Source organism: Gorilla gorilla, chromosome 20, assembly GCF_029281585.2.
Source record: "Gorilla gorilla gorilla isolate KB3781 chromosome 20, NHGRI_mGorGor1-v2.1_pri, whole genome shotgun sequence".
In the NCBI taxonomy this organism is placed as follows: domain Eukaryota; kingdom Metazoa; phylum Chordata; class Mammalia; order Primates; family Hominidae; genus Gorilla; species Gorilla gorilla.
In genome coordinates, this window is record NC_073244.2 from 38676714 (window position 1) to 38699167 (window position 22454).

Genomic DNA, 22454 nt, shown 5'->3' on the forward strand with positions numbered 1-22454 from the left:
ATGCAGACAGGGGAGAACTGAATAAGTGTGTATATAAGAAAGAAAATGAAAAACTTGACATTTTTGGATGATATAATTGTCCACCATGGAAGCCCAGAAGAGTCAACAGCAACTTAGAACTAGTAAGAGGTTGGTTACAATTGGAATTCATTTATAAAAGTCAGGTAGATGGGCATGTCTTCTACCTGCAGGTCTGGGAATATATCAGTGAGGGAGGTGGAACACAGGTTCTAGCTGGGTCTTCGGAAAGTGAGGAGGAAGCACGTGGACAAGGCAGGGCTCCAGAGGCACCAGAGGGCTCATGGCTTCTCTTTGTTCTCGCCACCACTTTCACTGGGGCCCAGGAGCTGAGTTCCAAGACTTGGGGAATAGTGGACTTCTGGGGCAAAGTGGATGCACCAAAACATCTTTTAAAGAACAGATAAAGAACAGAAGCGTACCTGGGAGAGCTGGCTGAAACCAGGACACAGTGGGACCATTGGAAAGGACTCTAAACCACAGCAGCAGAAGGAGAGCTAGACTTTCAGGGACCCAGGCTCCACACTAGGGACCTCGACCTTGTCCTGCAGGGAGTGGAGACCCATGAATGGATGTTAGGTGGGTTTGGTTTGCACATAGCCTTGGTGTATGTTGATAGCGTTGTAACTGATGACTAACCAGGCCTCACATTTGCAGCCCACAGTCCCTTGCATACAGGAGATCATCATTCTTCTGGTCCTATGCCATGTGATTGTTACTGAGGAGGATGGAGATGACATCATCTACCACGCCTCCTCCCCAGGTGAGGGCTGTGGTGAGATGCACCCTGCCAGACCCTCCTCAGGAGACAAGGGTATTGGCAGTTATTCATGAATGATGCAATGGTGCCACCTCTGCCACAGACTCAGCTGTCTGCCCCTGCCCTCATACCATGACCAGCCTGTGACTACAGGTGTTAGAGCTGTAGAGAACTGGGACTGTGCTCTCCCGACTCTCCTAACGCTGACAGCAGAGGGAGGACCCAGGCTGTCTTGCATTTCCCAGCAGAGGCTATTGGGCGGAGTAAGTCTCTGAAGAGAGAGCAGGGCCAGCTTCTGTCATCCCCTAGCCCCCAGGAGTTTTCCAACTGCTGTGGAAGCTGTGTATGAAGCACTCTCCCCACTTTGTGTGGCTCTGACAGTCCCACAGCACACGACTAAACATGGCCTTGCTCAGAGATGACATTTGGTCAGAAAGTTGTGGGAATACTACTTAGGTTAGTTAGAGAGAACTTGCCCGTGAAAGTAGCAGGAATGTAAATCACTTTTCTGGTGAATTAGCTCTAGGTCCATGTGCTCCCATTTAACAGAAGCGCTTATTTCAGGACCATGGTGGTAGGAAGAGTGAGTGCTGCTATACCCTGAGTCCTTACTACTGTGCAGATAATGCCAGGCCTCTTTAACTAGAGTGAGTTTTGCTAATTTGAAAAATGACACTAAACAGAATTTTACCATTATGAGTGATTGTCAAAGTTTCACCAACTCTTTATTGACAGATGAAGCTGCTTTGGTGGAAGGTGCTAAAAAGCTGGGCTTTGTACAGTGAGAACACCATATTCGGTCATCATAGAAGTAGTAAGTGGCAAACTTGTGCACATTTTAGAACAGCTACTTTCTTGAGGATTGTGTATTGGACATAGCATGTCTATTGCAAGAATGATAGCTAAATGTTTATTTTTCTATCTGTGAAAAAACAGAACTGTTGAAAAGTTGTTAATGTAATTATATTATTAGTGTTATTTGCATTACAATACTTGTTTGCTCTTTAAGATGCTTCCCCACACATCTTTTTACATTGGTGTGAAAATATTAGTAGCAAAAAACTTCAAAAGTCTAGTTTTCATTCTACAGTAGTTGGAAAATTAATTTTTTGTTGCACATAAGGGCATATTCTATGCCTCTTGTAGCCTCAGCACCTAAGATTTCTTACATAGTGAAGCCTCACAGTCCTCTGGGCTTCTGTCTGGCTGGCTGAGAGAGAAGGGGTCAAAGCTTAATATCCCTAATCTATATAGGAGGGTTCTTCTTCACTAAAGTAAAGGGAGGTCATGCATTTTCTGATTTTTTTTTTTTTTGGTTTTGCTCCCTATGGTCCAGAGGAAGAAATTTAGTGATAGAAAAAAGGTTATATCAAGAATAAGATCAAATAGGGACCCTTGAGATGGGCAACAGGGTAAAATGATGATGAGGATAAGCAGGGCAGGGGAGTTTGTCATGATGACCAGTTAGAAGGGCTATAGTGCATTCAAAGTTCACTTCCAAGGGGTATATTAGCATGATATTGTTTCTGACTGTTTCGTACTGTAGTCAGTTTTTGCCTTTGCTTCTATGCAAAACCTGTGAAATATCAGACCTTGTACAAATTGCTTATTTCTTAGCATCTGCAGTTTCCTTTATGGAGTACAAAGATCAGATTATGTTTATTTTTATTTTAACCAACAGAGGGAATTTAGCTTAGGGAAGTGTGCAAAAATAGAACAAAGTACTGATTGAGTATAGTATTTCCTTTAGAGAAGCTTTTTAAAAATGAGGCTTTTCCCTCTTGCGTTTGAGGAGGCTTCTAACCTTAACTGGAGAACTTTCAATCGCATGGGTGCTTGGGTGCTGCAACATTTATCTGCATTGCAAAAATGGAGGTTGGGGGTAGTGGGCATGGACTAGTCAATCAGAAGTGGGAGAGACAGACAAGAACAGCTGCTTCTGCCTCACTCACATGCCAAAGAAAGACGAGCATCTAGAGAGCCTGTTGATACCGTCCTCTTGGTGTTAGATGCCAGATTGGTACCACTTTGTTATTTCATTGAAATTTTTTGGTCATATTTCTGGGAGTAAAAAAGAATACCCTATTCATTAGGACTTGCAAATAATCATAATAAATATAATCCTATTAAACCATTAATACTGGGGTGACGTGGAACCACAGATTGTCAAATTAGATACCAGGTATTTACCAGGTATTATGATGACCTTGCTAGTCATCGTAAGAGCTGAGTCCATGGGTGCACTTGGAGGTGGTTGATGTAACCATCGTACCGAGAGATGTGGCTCCTGGGAATGGAAGCCCTGCTGTTAGACAGTGGATATTATAGCATTCCTCAGCCTGAGGAGAAAGGGAACTGGTGGATCCAGAGAGAGCTGAATAAAGATGGGTGAAGGCTGCATGAAGGAGATTATTAGTTGTATTTTAGGATGCAGTGAGGAGTAAAGAGTTGTGGAGATGATTATTCAGTCATGTACTTGGTCATTCAGATACATTACTTCACTGATTATTTCTCTCACCCCAAGAGGTGAGTGCTATCACTATTCATCAGTAAGTCAAACACTTAGTGGAAGAAACTGAATTTAAATTCACATCTACTGGGCTCCAAAGGCTACATTCTTTCTACTGTGATGTGTTATGGAAATACCAGATTAGATTAAAAAGTTTGAAAGCAGGCCAAGTATGGTGGCTCACACCTGTAATGCCAGAAATTGGGAGGCAGGAGGATCACTTGAACCCAGGAGTTCAAGACCAGCCTGGGCAATGCAGAGAGACCCCATCTCTCAAAAAACAATTTTGAAATAGCTGGGTGTAGTGGTGCACACGTGTAGTGCCAGCTACCTGAGAGGATCGCTTGAGCCCAGGTGGTTGATGCTGCTATGAGATGTGATTGCACCACTGCACTCCAGCGTGGGCAACAGAGTGAGACCCTGTCTAAAAACAAAAACAAAAACTTTTAGAAACAGCATACACACCATCTGGGATTTTGTAGATGGAAAGAAATTGTGATTCTTGACTTCTAACTTGAAAGAACCCAAAGAAGAATAGCATTTGATTAATTGCCCTAAAACCAGGTGCAGAGTTACCATCTCTTATCTGCACCAAGATCCAAAAGCCTTTGAATTCCAAAAGTTTTGTCCTAAGTTTGGGGAATAGTCATTTGGCAGCAAAATCTAATCAGAACTGACATGAGGCTATTATAATCTTTATGAATCTCACTGCATGACTTTCATACAATTTTCTGCAGAAAGTAGATATGTTATAGCAAACAGTGTTACCCCAGACCATGCAGGGAGCATTACGATAAATGGTCTAGAATGTGCATATACCTATATAAAATTGGAAAATCCTGAATTCAGAAGCATAACTAGCCCCAAGATTTCTGATGGACCCATGCAGCTTTGTGTTCTTTATCTTCATTTCTTGGAGGTAGTTACACCAGCCAATTGTTAAGACAGCCATGTCACTGAAGAAAAACGAGAAGCTTTTACCAGAAGAGCAAGCTATGACCCCAGAAGACTTGTCAGAAAATAGTACATGTTGCAAGAGGCTAGAGGGTGGGAAGGGGAGAGAAAGCAGAAGAGATGGGGGCAGAGAGAGATAGAAAGAGAGTGGGTTTATGAGTGGGAGAAAATTGCTTTGAGATTTTAATACTTACACTTTTAATAGGTAAGAGCCTATTTATTTTTTCCTTTAGATGGCACAGGAACAGACATTAGGAATCCTTATAGTCCTGGAATTTTCTAGGCCTGTATCTCTTTTATACACTTATAATATGTTTTAGGTGTATGAAGGAGTTTATGAAAGTTAAAGTGTATGAAAGTTTTTAAATATATCTTTTTAAAAGCTTTATCTCAGTTCATTTGTATGATTGTATGGCATGACTCAATATAGTACTTAAGTATTAAATATAGTAAACATCTCTCCAAATCTTCTTCTCCTTGGAATTTGAGACTTTTATTAAAGAAAATGAAGTAAGTTATTTTCTTTGTTTTAGTCAACAGAAGTAAAGTTTCATGTGCTCCTTTTCTTTACACTTCTACAGTTTGATGTTCTTGCATCAGCAGCTGCAGAGCAGTCCGAATAGTTTATACGTGTGATGAGGGCATTATTTTCATTGGCATTTCCCACGTCCTATGAGGTCTTTCTCCTAGCTCCATCTGAGCGTGCCTCTGGAGATCTGAGAAAGTGACAAATGATGACAGATGAGATAAATTCATCTCATTAGAGGCTTGGTCCATGTAGGACAGTTCTACTGCGCATGTGTGTAAGCATTTTTCCCCAGAGCAGTTTTGAAAATTAAGACTCATAAACATTTGTTAAATTATCTTATTCCCCTAGGATATTTATACTTTGTTTTAAGAAAACGCATCTTAATTTTTTTTTGTTTTTGCCTCTTTAACATTGAATGGTCAATGCTAAAACCAGGTTCTGTTGCTATCTGAATTGCATCTTTTCCTGTTATTAAAGTTAGGGGAGTTTTTCTGTAACGTTTGTTAAATGATTCATGAATTGTTTGCTCTGTCTGCTTTATAAGCTATTGGATAAAGGTCGGCACTGCATTCGCTTGTAGGAAATACCTTCCAGATCTAGTCTTTAGGTTTGCAAGTGTGAACTTTGGCGAGACAACAACCCTTGGGGTTACATATTTAACGAGAGAGATTGGGGGTGGTTGATGACTGTGATAGCTCATGGAGTGGGTGGTGATGGTGCTCTGGGTATGGAGGTGAGGGACGTGTTAGGCAGCTCTCCAGACTTTTTTATGCCCATCTCTTGTTGGAGACTGTCCATTACTTTCTAGTTGCATTAACTAGGACCAGCAGTTAATGGACAAGCAAGAAGGGAGTTAGATAAAAATGGGTGAATATGGATTAAGATGTGAAGATTAATTTTATTATTATTATTATTATTATCATTATTATTATTTGAGATGGAGTTTTGCTCTTTTTGCCCAAGCTAGAGTGCAATGGCACGATCTCCGTTCACTGCAACCTCCACCTCCTAGGTTCAAGCAATTCTCTTGCCTCAGCCTCCCGAGTAGCTGGGATTACAGGCGCGTGCCAACACGCCCAGCTAATTTTTTGTAGAAACAGGGTTTCACCATGTTACCAGGCTGGTCTCGAATTCCTGACCTCAGGTGATCTGCCTGCCTCAGCCTCCCAAAGTGCTGGGATTACAGGCATAAGCCACCTCACCCAGCCGATTAATTTTAAATTATATGGGAGAATAAGAAAGAACAGGTCATCTGTGGTTATAGTTGTGGTCCTAGGTCTTTTTAATTAATCTTTTACCTGACATTACTTAATCTTTTTTTTTGAGATGGAGACTCACTCTGTCACCCAGGCTTGAGTGCAGTGGTGTCATCTCGGCTCACTACAACCTCCTCATCCCAAGTTCAAGTGATTCTCCTGCCTCTGCCTCATGAGTAGCTGGGATTACAGGCTCCTGCCACCATGCCCGCCTACTTTTTGTGTTTTTAGTAGACACGGGGTTTCACCATGTTGGCGAGGCTGGTCTTGAACTTCTGACCTCGTGATCCACCTGCTTTGGCCTCCCAAAGTGCTGGGATTACAGGCATGAACCACCGTGCCCAGCCTCACTTAATCTTGATAACACTCTTTTCAAGCAGTTGCTTTACATATTGAGAAACTAAGACATGAATTTGTTTTTTTGTTGTTGTTTTTTGTTTTTTGATACGGAGCTTCACTCTTGTTGCCCAGACTAGAGTGCAGTGGCATGATCTTGGCTCACTGAAACCTCTGCCTCTTGGGTTCAAGCAATTCTCTTGCCTCAGGCTCCCAAGTAGCTGGGATTACAGGTATGCGCCACCATGCCCGGCTAATTTTGTGTTTTTAGTAGAGATGGGGTTTCACCATGTTGGTCAGGTTGGTCTCAAACTCCTGGCCTCAGGTGATCCACCCACCTCAGCTTCCTAAAGTACTGGGATTATAGACATGAGCCACTACGCCTGGCCTCACTTAATTTTGATAACACTCTTTTCAAGCAGTCGCTTTACATATTGAGAACCTAAGACATGGATTTGATATCTTTGGTAAGCGCACACAACCACTAGGTAGTTGAGAGAGAATGCAGGAATTTATCCAGAGCTGAGGAGAGACTATCCTCACTCAGGCATTTAAAGTTGATTGGGAAAGACCAAACTGAAGAGCCACAGAGATGGGTGGTCTGGGCTGCTATAGTTGAGGTGTGTCTCAGAAGGATAACATGTTGACATAGGCAAGGATTGGAATGTACAGAAAAGGAGAATGGTGAGGCTTGTGTGTGCTTGAAGTCTGGAGGTTGCACATGGAAGGATGAGTGGGAGATGAAAGGAGGCTGCACAAGTGGGTGGAGAGCAGTAAGAAGAATTTATGGGTGATTGGGACTCACGAAAGCCTTGGTGGGTGAGGGTGGACCATGATGAAAGATGTGTAAGGAACTATAGATGCTTTGGTGAGGAAAGGAGAGAGGAAGAGTTTATTGGTGCTGAATTGGGAATGTTCTAGAGGTTTGTAATTTTTTTCTACTCCAGTTTAAAGATGAAACAGTGAGGAGCTTTTGAGTCAAATGGATCTATACTGAATCTCCCAGTTTGCTACCTAAAGATCAAGTTACTTGATAATTCTGAGCTAAAAAAGTAAAGAATACTTTGAGAGAGTAGATCCAGAAGTCAATCACATACACAGCCAGTGCTAGAATTCTCTTTTTCTTTTTTTCCTACTGCAAATAGCTTTGCTAGTATATTTTTGTGGCAGGGGAATAAATAGGTTTATGTCCATTAGATGTAAATGAAAAGACTAGGAGATACACAGTTACGTTCAACTTTGAGGAAAAAGGTAGGGAAAGATACAGCTTGACTGTTCTTTAGGAGTGTCAGGCCACCTTTTGTTTTTATTGGTGTTTAGCTGTAGGACACACATTCTATCAACAGAGCAATGGTGACCTTTCATTTTTTACTCTCCCAGTGACAGAAAAAGGATGTAATTGTTCAAAGTCTTTCAGTGCAACTTTAACTCTACTGTAAATGGGCTGTAAGTATCGGTGCAGTGTTCTGCATAGCAGAGAGTTCTTGGCAACCACTTTGTCAATCAGCTCCTTTTCCTAACTGTGGTCCTCATCATTTCCTTATTGTTTGCCCAAAGTTGAAAGGTTCTTTCAGGTAGGTTGTCAAGTTGACTTAGGAGTGAAAGCCCATGGATGATAATGGTGGTTCAAGGCAGAATGGCACAGATGGTCAGTTTTAGCCAATAGTTGTTTCAGAAACAGCAACTCAGTGTGTCAGGCAAAATCCTTGGAGTATGAATTCCGATTCCAGTTTTACCAGCATTGTGTTGTGACTTTGGGAAGATAAAGAATTTTGGTTGGCCTGTGATGATCTTCTTTAAATGCTCTGATATGTAGATATATGTTCTCTAGCAGCTATTCTTCTCAATTGTTGTGGTTAATTTTTTTTTCATCACCAAGAGCTGTGTTGTGGGGACAAGGGCAGTGTCCATCTGTGGCTGCATTATTGCTGCTCCTTTTGGTCAGGCTTTTCGTCCTGTCTGCTTCCTAGTACCCAAATCTAAATGTATTCTCTAAGGAATCTGTGAATCTTATTTTTTTTATTTTATGTATTCCCTAAGGAATTTGTGAATCTTATTTGTTAAATCGTGATGTTATATATTGAGGAAAATAATTATTAAGCTTATTTTATTTGACTGTCAAAAATATAAAGCTATTCTAGGATTACTGATTAGTTGAAAATCTTAGTAATCATTACCAATTGTGGGAAGAATGGTGGTTTCATATGAATACAGTATGACTAGCGGTTTTTAAAAATGAGGAATACATGGGAATTCTCAGGGCATTATATTTTACCCATGAAATAATTCTGTTTTTAGTAATAGCTACTTAAATTAATTTCATCTAGGTTTTGTTCTCACATGATCTGTTTCTTAAACTTTTTGTTTATTTAACATTATATTTTACACATGAAATAATTATGTTTTGAGTAATAGCTACTTAAATTAATTTCATCTAGGTTTTGTTCTCACGTGATCTGTTTCTTAAACTTTTTGTTGATTTGACATCAAATTCTAAGTACTACAGAAAGTACAAAAGGCATCAATGTGAGGCAGTGGAGAGAGGAAGGCTGTAAATATAGAACAGTGTCCGTATGAAAACACCACAGAGGCATATTCTATTTGTATAGGAGTATTTTATTTTTACAGGATTTTATTTTTTCCAAAATTCAAGCTAGGTTCTTCTACTTTTTTTATAAAAAAGCATCCTAAAACTATGTACTTTATAGCATATTGGATTATCTGTGGAATCCAGTACCCTAGCCCTGTCTGTCATCATGGAAATACTCACAGGGCAATGAGCTGTGTACACCCACATGTTTCTGGGCAGAAATGGATTGGCTGCCTACTGGGTTGTGTCTTACCTGATTAGGAGCTTCTTCAGTATCAGGGAGCAAAGTTGTACTTGAGCAATTTAGGATGTGCATTTTACCCTTTCCACTTCTGCACAAAAATATAAATGTTGGGATATGAGTTTTACAGAGTTGGGTGCATGTAGGCACTGATGTTTCTCTGATGACTCTCCTGGCAACTTTGGCTCTCCCCAGTGTTGTTTTTGTTTGACTTTTATGTACAGAACAGATTTTAGTCTTGTTTGGGCACATCTATACCCAATTTGTTTTCCAAAGCTCATGCCTGAGACCAACCGAAGGCTGTATTCCTATTTGACCACTCAGTATTCTCATGGACACTGGAAAAACAATAATACAAAGCCATGCGAAGCATGCTGGCTACAAAGTTTATTGAAAGGTTTTCCAGCCACAGTGTTTCCGTATTTTTATAGGATAGTGTATTTTGTGAGACACTTTTAAAAGTATCAAAATACATGGAGGAAACATTATGCCATCTGGATATTTTGCCACAGAAGGTAAGTGAAATGCGAAAATGCTATTTTTGACCATTGGAGTTGTACTTTCTGGCATGTTGGCTGGCTTCACAGGAGCATATTCTTCTACTGCCTGCCCCTTTTCCCTCCCACCTACTCCTCCTGTGCCCATGGCAGGGACTAGATGTGTGGCCAAATCCAAAGTCAATTACCTGTATAGCCCTCCATAACTCATCACCAGTAGTGCAGAAAGAGGAGGCATCCCATGTAGAATCAACTTTAGTTACTGGTCTCTTTCTTAGAAAACTCAAACATTGTCATAACTGTCATAAGAAAACAGTGTTTTCTTATCCCTCTCTTATCCTTATGACATTGGTTGATCTATGACTTGAACAAAAAATTCATGGAACCCATTGTGAGCAGGAAAGGAGTTATCTGAAAGGCTTTAAACAACCCTGATGTCAGGTTTTCCTGCCAGTAATGATAGCTGGAGATATGCTCAGATGCTGGCTGCTTTCTTACCTTAGTGTGTTCCACTGAATGCATGATGCATGCACTTGTGAATACATGCAGATACATGGGTGTAGCTGCTTGAAAGACTGGATCTTTCATGGGACAGCACATTAGGCTTTTTTTTTTTTTTTTTCCAAACAAGGTCTCATAATGTCATCCAGGCTGGAGTACAGTGGTGTGATTATGGCTTACCGTAGCCTCAAACCTCTGGGCTCAAGCAGTTGTCCCACCTTAATCTCCCAAGCAGCTAGGATCACAGGTACATGCCACCAAGGCTGGTTTTTTTTTATATTTATTTTGTAGAGAAGAAGTCTCCCTATGTTGCCCAGGCTGGTCTCAAACTCCTGAGCTCAAGGCACACTGGGCATTATGTTGCTATGTTGAAACATACTTCCTGCTTCCTCATATTGATACCTGCTTACTGTACATGTACACATGGATAATGCACAGGTCCTGTGTCTCTCTGCTGTGGGGAATTAACTCATGCAACTTACTGTGCACTCTCCATCTTGCGGTAGAAGTGGTTTAGTTAGAAAAGGGGAGAACTGTTTTTAAATATCCCTTTGGAACTGTGTAAATGTTGAATTAAAGTGTCCTTAAAAAGCAGTGGTTTCTTTAACTTTTGAGCGTGTGTGATGTCCCCTATGAGGTAAAACACTCTGCTTGCTTCCATTCACCAGTGGCTGATTTGCAGGCTTGTGCACTCTGTGGCTTACGCTGTTCTCTCTGAGGATGATTATGAGGAGTGGCTGAAAGGCTATCAAGAAGCCAGCACCACATTGAAAAATGGAGCTCAGTGGTTGGAAGAGTGTGGTCAGATCATTGAGAAGTTAACCACACATGATAGTCTTTACACGTCCAAGAAGGACTTAAGCAGCTACCGAACAAAATCTTTGAACAGGCATCCTTCTACTATATAGTGATGTTTTCTTGTTCTGTTTCTTGCTCTTTTCCTATTCTCTTGTCTTGTTCTCTGAGACATTTCTTTATTTGCTTTAAGAAGCACTTAATTTTCGTGGCTATCTGAAATATCTAGCCACCCTCAACTGAGAATGACAGCTTAAGAACTCTCAGGCCAAAAACAGCATCAGTGACTTTCTGCCTTTGCTTACGATTAGGCTTAATGAGATTAGCTCACCGTGTTGAGTTACATGAACAATCAGAACGCTGTGGGCTGATTAGACAATGTACACACTAAGCATTCTCACACTTACTTGTGGTAATAATATTTAAGTTTTGCCATTGCTACTCTGTATTGCCTACTTCATTTTGTTGTTGTTATGGTGGCTGTCTTCACTCTATCCCAAGGCATTAGGTAGCTTTCTTTTTATGGGAGTCCCTCAAGTCTGAGAGCTGGATTTCAACTTTTTCTGTTTTATGTCAGCAACCATTAGACCATCCATTTTCCAATTTCTATAACTTTGAAGCCATCACCTGTTTGCTTTTTTCATTTCTTTATTTTTTAATTCCTTTTAGTTTTTTATGCTCAGTTTTCATGTTTCTTATTCAATTGTTTATATTCAGTCATTTTGATGGAATTTGGGTAGGAATAGAACTGAATTCAAGTGTTCATTTGCCTTGATTTAGTGGAATTATCCAAAATTACTTTTAGAATCTGAAAACAGTGATTATATAGACTGGGTAATTTACAAAAAGAAAGAGGCTTATTGGACTTACAGTTCCATGTGGCTGGGGAGGCCTCACAATTGTGGCAGAAGGTGAAAGGCACATTTCACATGGCAGCAGACAAGAAAAGAGAGCTTGTGCAGGGAAATTCCCCGTTTTAAAAGCATCAGATAATGTGAGACTTATTCGCTATCACGAGAACAGCACAGGAAAGACCTGCCCCCATGATTCAATTACCTCCCACCAACTCACTCCCATGACATGTGAGAATTCAAGATGAGATTTGGATGGGGACACAATCAAACCATGTCAACATTTTACTTGCAAATTATATTTGAAATTATATTAAGTTACTATGTTGCTAGTCATTCACAAAACATTTAAACAAATTGCGATGCCAGAACTCATATATTGACATGCAGTGACCCCTGGAAATCAGTAGAGAAATGTATTAGAAAAAAAGTTCTGGCAAAGACCTGGCTGATTGTTGACCTTATCACACAACCTCAGGCATTGGTCACATTAGCTCACAGAGCTAAGAAAAACCAAGTACTAACCTTGTTACTCAATACTTTAGGTACTATTGATTTAGATAGATAAAAGATTTATTACAAAGTTATCCTGAAGAATATGTCCCTCATGCAGAGGACCCAGGAGGTTATGATGACCCCAGAAAGCCTGACCAGCAGTAACAGTAAAAGTTACATGGGGACATGAGTGCAGAAATATTATCTCTACTGAAAATAAGTTTTATACTAGGCAAGAGTTACAGGGTATATGTAGAACTTTAGCACACGGGGTCAAACCAGATGTATAAGTTCTATATGATTTATGGGTTAACAATGGTAAATCCATTATGCTTATGAGAAGTGAATTAGCACAAATGATTGGAATAGCAAATAACTCCAGGGTTCATGATGAATTAATTGCTAGAGCACAAAATAACCAAGACCTCTCTGACTTGTGATGGGGATGGGTAACAGCAGTTTGGATGAGACAATACTCAAACATCATTCCCAGGTTAATCTAAACTAAAAAATGGAAGACTTTAGAAGGAGCCATTAAAATACTCAAGAATATGGAAGATTATTATTAATGTCTGATGGGACAGTACTTTATAGAACACCTGGGAAATTTCCCATCAAAAATGACTTTTTAAAAAGTCAAGTTAATATATCCAAGATAAATCCAATTACTCACAATATGCACATAATATACCATAATGAGGTGGGAAATTGAAGAAAAATAAATTTGAAAAGAAAGAGAAATAAGCTTTCCTGTATTAGGCTGACTTGTCCCAGAGGCACAAACTGGCACATCCCAGACCCAAGTAAAGTCTTGATAATATTATCTAATGTACTCTGGAGACTCTCCCAGCACTCCCTCAACATAGGGAGAAGAAAAATTTTCCTTTGTTTTAGGGTATGAGTTTATAGATTCTTGTTCTGTGTAACCAGTAACTTCAAGTATTCTGTTTTATCTAAAAAGCACAGCAAAGGTCACGAGAAGCCTGAGCAGGCCTGAACTACAGCTGTCTAGACACCATAGTGAAGGTTATGGGATAAGCCCGTGCCTAGGCAAACCTAGATAATGGACATCTGGGTTGCATAGCAACAGTTATGTGCAATCCTGAGTTATGAACCTGTTACAATTAGATTAACTGTCTTTGTCCTGCCTCTGTATCCTGCTTTCATGCCACTGTAAGCTTGCTTCAAGCTAGCCTACCCCCTTTTGTAAAGTGTGTATAAAAGTCAAGTGCTGTCTTTGTTTCAGGCCCAGTCTTTGGATGTGAGTCTGCTGGGCCTGAGTGCACTCAATAAAAGATTCTCCTGTTTTAACCTGAGGTCTCTCTTGTCCTCCTAAATCCTGCAACAATATAAGACTGATCTTTTGACTGCCGTAAAATCTTTCTTGCCTCTAAACCAACACTTCATTCTACAGTTTAATCTTCTTTCCACTTTTTCTGTTCTCTTAGCTTAAGGAAAGATTATGACAAACTTTGTATGTTTTTCATATGTACTTGCAAAAGATTGTACAATTTTGTTTTGATTATTCTTACTTTAGGCTGAAACTTCCCTATTCTTCCCTTAGAGATTGTGGCATATCATGCTAGTTTCCTTTTCATATCCAATTGTTTCTTCTGCATTTATCACCCTAGCTATGTGATTATATTTTCTGAGCTTCCCTGCAGCTTGTTATAGCTATTTGACTAAGCCAGTGATTTGTAAGCACTGTGCTATGTGTACCTTCTATAAATCCTTCCTCCTTCTTCTATTCATCTACCGAGCAGTCTGGAATGAAAATACAATAGCTGGACATCAGTAGCCCTCCTAGGCAATGCAGGCAGGAGTGAAGGGCAACACAGTCTATTAACTTCTTTACTAGAAGATAAGTTTCAGAACAATAAGAATCTTGTTTATGTTGGTCAAAGCAATATCCCCAGCGCTCACACAAAGTGTATGGCATGTGCTAAGGGCTCAGGTATCAAATGGGTATTGAATGAATGAATAAATTAATTAGTTCACTCTGGAGTCATGAGTAAACAAGGTCTCAGCTTATTTCACATAATCAAACTCCTGATCAAATCACATTACTCTATTTTTTTATCTTTACTGCCTCAGCCTTGCCAATGTTATAGAAAGATAAGATTTTTTGAAATGTACATCAATATTCCTTTCCATTAAAGTGTTTTAAAAGCTGTTTTTATAACAGTGCTTTCCAATATTTTCCTGCTTAGCAAGTTCAAAATTCTAGGACTTCAGACAATATTATTCTTAACACAGAATGCAGCCACTGGATCCTGAGGATTTCACTAGATGTTAGTTACTGAAACTGAACTTTCTTGAATTCTTTTCCTTCCACTGTGGTCTCCCACATTTCAACATATCACCTATACTTGTCCTCAAACTTTATTTAAATTTTTCAACAGAAATAAATTAAATATTAATCATTACTCCTTCCCCATTTTTTGAAGTGATCCTTTTCTTCCTATGGTAACAATTCCTCTGGACCCTTTTCATGGCCACTTTTATGGTTATATGGTTTGTAAATACATTTTTTGCAAATGCATATAATTTTCTTAATTATTTTTTACTCTTCCTCCAAAGTTGTTGCTATTTAACTCTTCATGAGAAAAATTAAACTCATGTTTTACTTTTGTTATATACTTATTTATACTTGAGCTCCTTGATTTTTGCTCAAATTGCTTTTCAAGTTACCTGCCTTTTAGAGAAGACATTATTTGGTTTTCTTTAGGTGTATCAAGCTTTTCTTGATAGGTGTATCAACAAGTGTAGACTTCTCTATACAGAATTTTCTTTTTCCACAGTAGTTTTCTGAAAAGTCTATTACAACAGAGAAAAATACAGGTCTTCGAAAGAGCTCTTCCTAAACCTCCCCTCTACCAGAAATATTTCTATAGTCACATGGTCCTTTCTCCCTTCTTGCTTTTGTCTGAGTCCAAAACTAATCTCTCCTTGATCTGGACTGCATGCACTTGTGCCTTCTCAGGGCCCTTTTGTGTTTTTTCTTCTCTCTTGATTTCAAAAATGAGGTTTCTGTACTGGCTGTTACCCTTTAACATAGAAGTATACGCACCCTTTTTAAAAATCTCAGAATAAAAAGGCTTGCTTTACCATGTATCTCCTTTACTACCTCATCTCTCTTCTCAGTGAAATATTTGGGAAGAGAAGCCCTCAGTTTGTGTCATTGTTTTCTCACCTCCAGTTCACTTTCCCCACTGCCTGACATCCAGCTTACTCATGCACATCCCTTGTCACTAAGTTGCCATAGACAACGTTTAGCTTTCCTGCCCTCCTGGCAAAATTTGACTCTGTGCATTGGGATAATATGTATTCAGCACCTATTGACCAGGCACTGTGTTAGGTCCTGCTGTTATAGAAATGAGAAGCAGACATCCTCTCCATTCTGATAAGACTCAGTGGAGCAGCTATTCCTGATTCATATGCAGGTCACTTGACTTGGCCTAGCTTTTGCAGGCTTCACTTAATGCCATGTAAATCTCCCTATTCTCCAAGTCTTTCTTTCCAATTCCTCTTACTGTACACAACTTCTCAAGGCAATTGTCTCCATGCTCATGGCTTCAGTTGCCTTCTCTATTCTTTGAGGACAAAACAATTATAAATGTTTCCATTTAATAGCTTTATTTTATACAAGATGCCTCATTTGCTATAAACATAGATTCAAAGTTGCTCCATAAAAGTAATCGCTAAAATATGGTGACATTTTCAGCATGTAAATTTTAGGGAATTTCCCCAATTACTCTTAATGGTTTGATTTAGTATGTGTATTATTTTTGAAAATATATGTTGGGATGTCACAAATGGACTTAGTCTACAGAGATTTATAACCAACTCTTGACTAGAGAGCTCCATTTTAATGTGATGCTGAGACTAAAAACCTATCTTTTCCTTCTTACCTATTTTTCTTCCTACATTCTCTGCTAGGAGAAAGGCACCACTGTTTCCCCAGTCCCCCACACCAGAGCCTTAGCAGCTCTGTTTTCCCTGTATCTCCCCTCTTCTTAACATATAATTACCAAGCACTACCTATTCTATCTCCCAAATGATCACAAAACTTTTCCCTTTGCTTTAATCACTGCCACTGCCTTTAACATTACTCTTCTTTAAGATGAAGCCTGTTAGTTGGTCCTGTTGTTTCCTGCAATCCTTTGTTATTGTTCAGAGTGACCACACTGCACACACATCTGACAGTGATGCCTCACCTTTGTATGGTTCAAAGATTCTCATGTTTTCAGAATAAAATTAAAACCACCCCAGCACCAAATTTGGAATCAAATAGACCTGGGTTTGTATCCCAGGTTCATGCACTGTCCAGAAGTGTGGTCTCAGAAAACTGAACTTTCTAAGCCTTTGTTTGCTTATCTGCCTAAACTCTCTGAGAGTGGGGACTGTTTCATATATGCAGTGCCTGGCACGTAGAAGGGACTTAATTATTATTATGCCAAAGGATAATTTAGAGACACAAACAGGAAGACACACAAAATGGAGGATCCAATGCCAGCCTGGAAGAATGAGATGAGACAGCAAGAACTGGGCATTTAGGTAGGGAGGAAAGAAATTGACTGGACCCTGTGGGGAAAGACTAAGGGGTGGGAATGCAAGGCAGAGCCAGTCTTTGGTCCTGGTGCCCAGCCCTGGGAAAGCTGGCTACAGGCCGATGTGGAGGATACCTCCCAGGGGACCCTGGGGACAGTGTCAGCCACTGAATGAAGAATGAAGGGTAGACATTTTTAAATCGACATGAAAAAATTGTTGTTCTTTCAAAAATTATACTAACCTACAATATCACTTCCTCTAAAAGATCGACTTCCACCTTCACTTTCTGATAATCAGGCTGGGGGAATTGGGGAATATAGACTACCTGGAATCAAATCCTGGCTACCCCTGAGCAGTCATGTGACTTTGAGGAGCTTACTTACTTCTTCATCTCAATTTATTCTGTAAAATTTGTAAAATGAGATTATTTCTGAGGGTTAAATGAGCATACCACAGTTGGAACACTGTCAGGCACATGCTGTTTGCCAGTTGTTGACTATTCATCTTTATTGAATTAGGACTATGGTACTCTACTTTATGGTTCTCAAGTTTGTATGAGAAAATCATGCTTAGTGCATTGATAATCAAAGAAACAAAATCAGAAAAACCCTGCCATGGAAGGAAAAAACAGAGGGGAAAAAAGGGAGTAGGCTAGTTTCAGTATTTCAGAGCTTGTGGGGACAAGTTAGTTCCCTATTTTATAAACAAGGAAGTGGAGGCAGGATGTGTCCTGGGATCTCATGCAAGATACACAGTGATAACTCCTTACTGAGAGTAGAACTAGGGTCCCAGGAATTGCTATGGACAAAGTTCTGACAAAAATTACCCCTTGGAAAACAGGAGGAGAGTGTTTAGATACAAAAACATTCAACAATTTAGGCATATCTAAATTCAGTGAGCAAATGAAAAATGTAGTACTTGGCAAAACAAACTTGCTAATGGGACCCATTCTACTAACTGGGACTTCCTGCAGAACTTATAGAGGAGGATGGCTTCAACTAACAAATCGGCCTGTGCTTTCCTCAGGACCTAAAAGCTCAGAAAGCCTGTGATGAATGAAAGCATCAGTCCCAATAGCACTGCACAAGGGGCCAGGAAAGCAGCAGCATCATAAGTGACGGGGTGGGGTAGCCCAGTCTGGGACACTGTGAGCTGTGGGGCAGGGCAGCAGCTGGGCAGGGCATTGTGAACTGTGGGATAGGGCAGCCGGGTGGGGCATTGTGAGCCACATGCCTGGGATCCCCTGGGTCAGTGGGCTTCAGTCTGGAGGTGATTGCAGAAGGAGGAACAGCTCCCTTTGTAGTCTCTTCAGGCAGTTGTTGTGTCTCTTCAGCGTTTGTTGTTGGGTTCACAACCTATTTAAAAGCCAGCTGGTCTTCACCCTCCCAGACAAGTCAGCTCAAGGGAGGCGGTGGGGTGCGGGCCTTGGCCTGAGCCCCACCCAAGGCTGAGCTGTGGGGCAGGCAGGCAGGAGAGCAGCAGGCAAGACCATCTCTGCAGGCGCAGTGAAGCCCTGGCCTAGAGCAGCAGGTGTGAGAGGCCAAACCTGCAAGCTAAGGCACAGGTAGTGGCAGAGAGGAGTAGAGGCCCCCCATGGGGAACACACTGAACTGTTGTGTGTGCCCCAAGTGGGGCTGGCACCGGGGGTGTGTGTGGCCCTGTGAGCCTGAGATCTGTGAGGCAGTAACTGGGAACACAACGCCAGTAGCACCAGTGCCTGCTGCTGTAGAGCCTACTGAATTTGCTTTTGAAGCTGTTGAGAGCCTCCATGTACACCACATCCATGACCAAGAGATGCCAGAAGGTAAGGAGGTGATGGATGCCATCTGCTCTTGGCACACCTTTGGCTGCCACTGTCCCCAGGGTCCCCTGGGAGGTATCCTCTACATAGGTCTCCTTCATGCCTGTAGCCAGCTTTCCCAGGGCTGGGCACCAGGCACAAAGACTGGCTCTGCCTTGCATTCCCGCCCCTTAGTGTTTCCCCACAGGGTCCAGTGAATTTTTTTTCCTCTCTACCTAAATGCCTAGTTCTTGCTGTCTCATCTTATTCTTCCAGGCTGGCATTGGATCCTCCACTTTGTGCCTCTTCCTGCTTGTGTCTCTATTTATTATCCTTTGGCATAAGAAGCATTATTTGAGGCTTTTTTTTTTATTTGGTATATTCTCTCCTGCTTCTAAATAATATCTCAAATACCCAAGCATTCCAGTACCTATCCCATTCTCTCTCTTTACCTGTCCATATGGTGCCTAAGTAAAGGAACCAGGTAAGTGCCCAAGTGTTCCCTTCCTTCCATTTATTAGAGTATGGAAGAAATAATACTAATACTAATACTCAGGACAATTCATACCCAAATATTTTGGAATTTCTTATTTAAATTCAAAATAGAGGTTGCCATGGTATTCTTAATAGGTTGTTTTAAGTCACCTTGATAGAAGCTGCTAATTCCTTCTAACTATAATTTGAACACAGAAGGAAAGAAAATGGAGCGTGCTTAAAATAATTGGGAAAGATGTGAAGTGTTACTGCCAGGGCTGCAGAAAAATTAACATGTTTTCCCCCCAAAGGAATTTACCCATGAAGTTCTGTTTACTTTAAAATTCCCAGTTTACGCTGGGCAGGGTGGCTCAGGCCTGTAATCCGAGCACTTTGGGAGGCCTAGGCAGGTGGATCACCTGAGGTCCAGAGTTTGAGACCAGCCTGGCCAACATGACAAAACCACGTCTCTACTAAAAATAAATAAATAAATAAATAAATAAATAAATAAATAAATAAATAAATAAATATTAGCCAGGCATGGTGGTGGGCCCCTGTAATCCCAGCTACTTGGGAGGCTGAGGCAGGAGAATCGCTTGAACCCGGGAGGCAGAGGTTGCAGGGAGCCAAGATGTGTCATTGGACTCTAGCCTGGGAGACAGAGCGAGACTCCGTCTCGAAAAAAAAAAGAAAGAAAGAAAATTCCCAGTTTAACACAAAATGGGTCTCCACATTTATTCCGGTGACTTAACAGACTTCATTTACCTCCTTGTTCTAAAAGAGAGGTGGGGCGGTTCATGATCAAAAGCTTCAACGAGAAGAAACATAAGTTTGGACTTCAATTTGTAATGTAAAGATTGAAAGTCAAAATGCCAGACCTTAACTATGCAAGAGTGTTTGTTGCCGTGGTTCCTCTTTCCCCCTCCTGCCAGTAGCATCTTGTTCAAAGATAAGAGAGTTGGAGTTCTTCAGACTTTAAACTTCTGGGAGAGGCAGGGGGATGGGAAGAGGTAGAAAAGAGGAAACATTTAAAATTTTGCCTCTAAAATTTTGGAAAGAGATAAATCTAGGTAAAAATAATTCTGGGTAACAATATGTCTTGAATAAAAAGTAAATCTTCCAAAATAGAAAACACTGTATTGTAAAGATATTTAAATCCAGTTGGTTCATTGGTTTCATTTAAATGTCAGAGATTTCATTAATTTAGAGGGAATGTCTTGTAGCTCTTCTATATAAACTTTGGTTGGGCTCTTAAGTTTTTAAAAAGGTAGAATAGTTAAGACTCAGGATGAATGTGACTTTGTAACTGGGATGTACTATACTCACTTTTCAGGATATTTCAGAATTGTCTTAGAATAAATAAATACGTTATGTGAATTAATTGATTATACCTTTATCCACAAAGCATGTAAGTACTTGTGTAAACTTCTGCTTTGCTTGGAAGTGTAAGGTAAGACTCTGAGTGATTTTATACATGAGTTAGTAGACGAGTAGTTTTGGATGACAGCCCAAAATAGACTCTTTATTGTCATTCTTCAGGATTTACAACACTTTTTTCACTTTTTTTTTTTTTTTTTTTTTTTGAGACGGAGTCTCACTTTGTTGCCAGGCTGGAGTGCAGTGGTGCGATCTCCTCTCACTGCAACCTCCACCTCCTGGGTTCAAGCGATTCTCCTGCCTCAGCCTTCTGAGTAGCTGGGACTACAGGCACACGCCAACACACCCAGCTAATTTTTGTATTTTTAGTAGAGACAGGGTTTCACCATGTTGGCCAGGATGGTCTCAATCTCTTGACCTCGTGATCCGTCCACCTCGGCCTCCCAAAGGCCTGGGATTACAAGCGTGAGCCACCTCGCTCGGCCTACAACACATTTTATGTATGTCTCATTTGGCCCCTCCAAATACAGATAAGGCCTCTGTATGTTCTCCCTATATTGCTAATGAAGAAACAAAAAGAGATCTTAAATGACTAGTAAGACAGCTACTAAACAGAACTAAGGTTTTTAAGTCCTCAGAATGACATGGAAATGATAGATATGCTGAATTTAGTTCTTTAAAGTTTTTAAAACTCCAGAATACATCTTATATTTTACCTGTAAAGTAGATCTGTCTTTTAAAATGATTTTTAAATGATTTTTAAAATTATTTATTCCATTTAAAGTTCATTTTACACAACTCAAAGGCAACATTTACCTCTTCATTTTTTTTCTAAATAAAGGAGAGTCTGACTACGTTACCCATGCTGGCCTCAAATTGCTGGCCTGGGCTCAATAGACTTTTCCACCACAACCTCCTGAGTTGCTGGGACTACAGGCATCTGCCATCTTGCCTGGCCCTATCTCATGTCTATACATTTATTTCAATGGATAAGAATAAAAGTAGAGGTAGTGAAATAGCTCAGGTTTGTCATTCAAATAAACAAGTTGATAAATTCTAAAGAATTTCTCTTGGTTACTGTGAATTGAAGCTGAGAGTGTGTGGGACAGGAGAAGGTGGCAAGAGGCAGGTAAGGAACCAGGCATTAAGCATAGGGTGATAAGGAGTGTTACAGCAGAATAGCTTTAAAAAAAAGTTTGTGAGCACAGAATTTCTCATTTTGTGTTGATTACCATGACCATTAAATTTTTATTTCAATTTGTCTTTTTAATTGTATTTGTGTGGAATTCAATAAAACAATAAGCAAAATCTCAATTTCATCATTTGCCTATTAACTTTTCATAGGAACACAGCAGAGCACCAAATGATAAAAGTATAGACACATTGAAAGTTTGCTTTTAAAATCTTTATTTGAGACAATTTATTGGTACTCCTGGAAACTGAGACATTTCTACTTAGATGTGAAACATTTTGGTTTTTTTTCAATGAGGAATTAAATTATTTCGGTTGTTTAGAAAAAATTAGACACAAGTTATGCTTTACTTTTGTCTTCTCTCCTGAAACATTTCAGAAGAACGAGATTTATTTAAGGCATTTCAGAAAGCTGTTTCTAAGAACCTGGAATAGATTTCAGATTACTCAAAAGTGTTTTTTACTACCTTACCTTCATTTAGCAGCCTAGCTAATGTAACTCAAGGTAGTAACTGTAACACAAAATAAGGTACTGTGATCTTATTATCCAGTTTCACTGTTACTCACCAATTTTTCATGCAGCCTTTTATGTTCTGACTTTAGAAGCTTTACTAATTTGGGAGGTAAAGGTGCTCTCCAGTGACCCGTTTCTTTCCCCTACCCTAGCGGTGAGGGAAGGAAAGAATGGACAATATGAAGTGAAAAAGCCTCTGAGCAACAGACTTGTCCTCTTTTCAGTAGCTATTTTA

At 40.1% G+C, this 22454-nt stretch overlaps 1 protein-coding gene across 1 annotated transcript in view; it reads left to right on the top strand.

Annotated features, from left to right (window-relative positions):
• The first annotated feature begins 418 nt into the window (after window positions 1-418).
• Window positions 419-22454, top strand: part of LOC101128828 (cyclin-Y-like protein 2) — a 67160-nt gene continuing 45124 nt past the window's right edge. Inside the window, exons 1-3 of the mRNA XM_063701184.1 lie at window positions 419-597; window positions 676-781; window positions 1514-1592. The gene's annotated coding sequence lies outside the window, so the exon portion shown is untranslated. The remainder of the gene's footprint in view (window positions 598-675; window positions 782-1513; window positions 1593-22454) is intronic.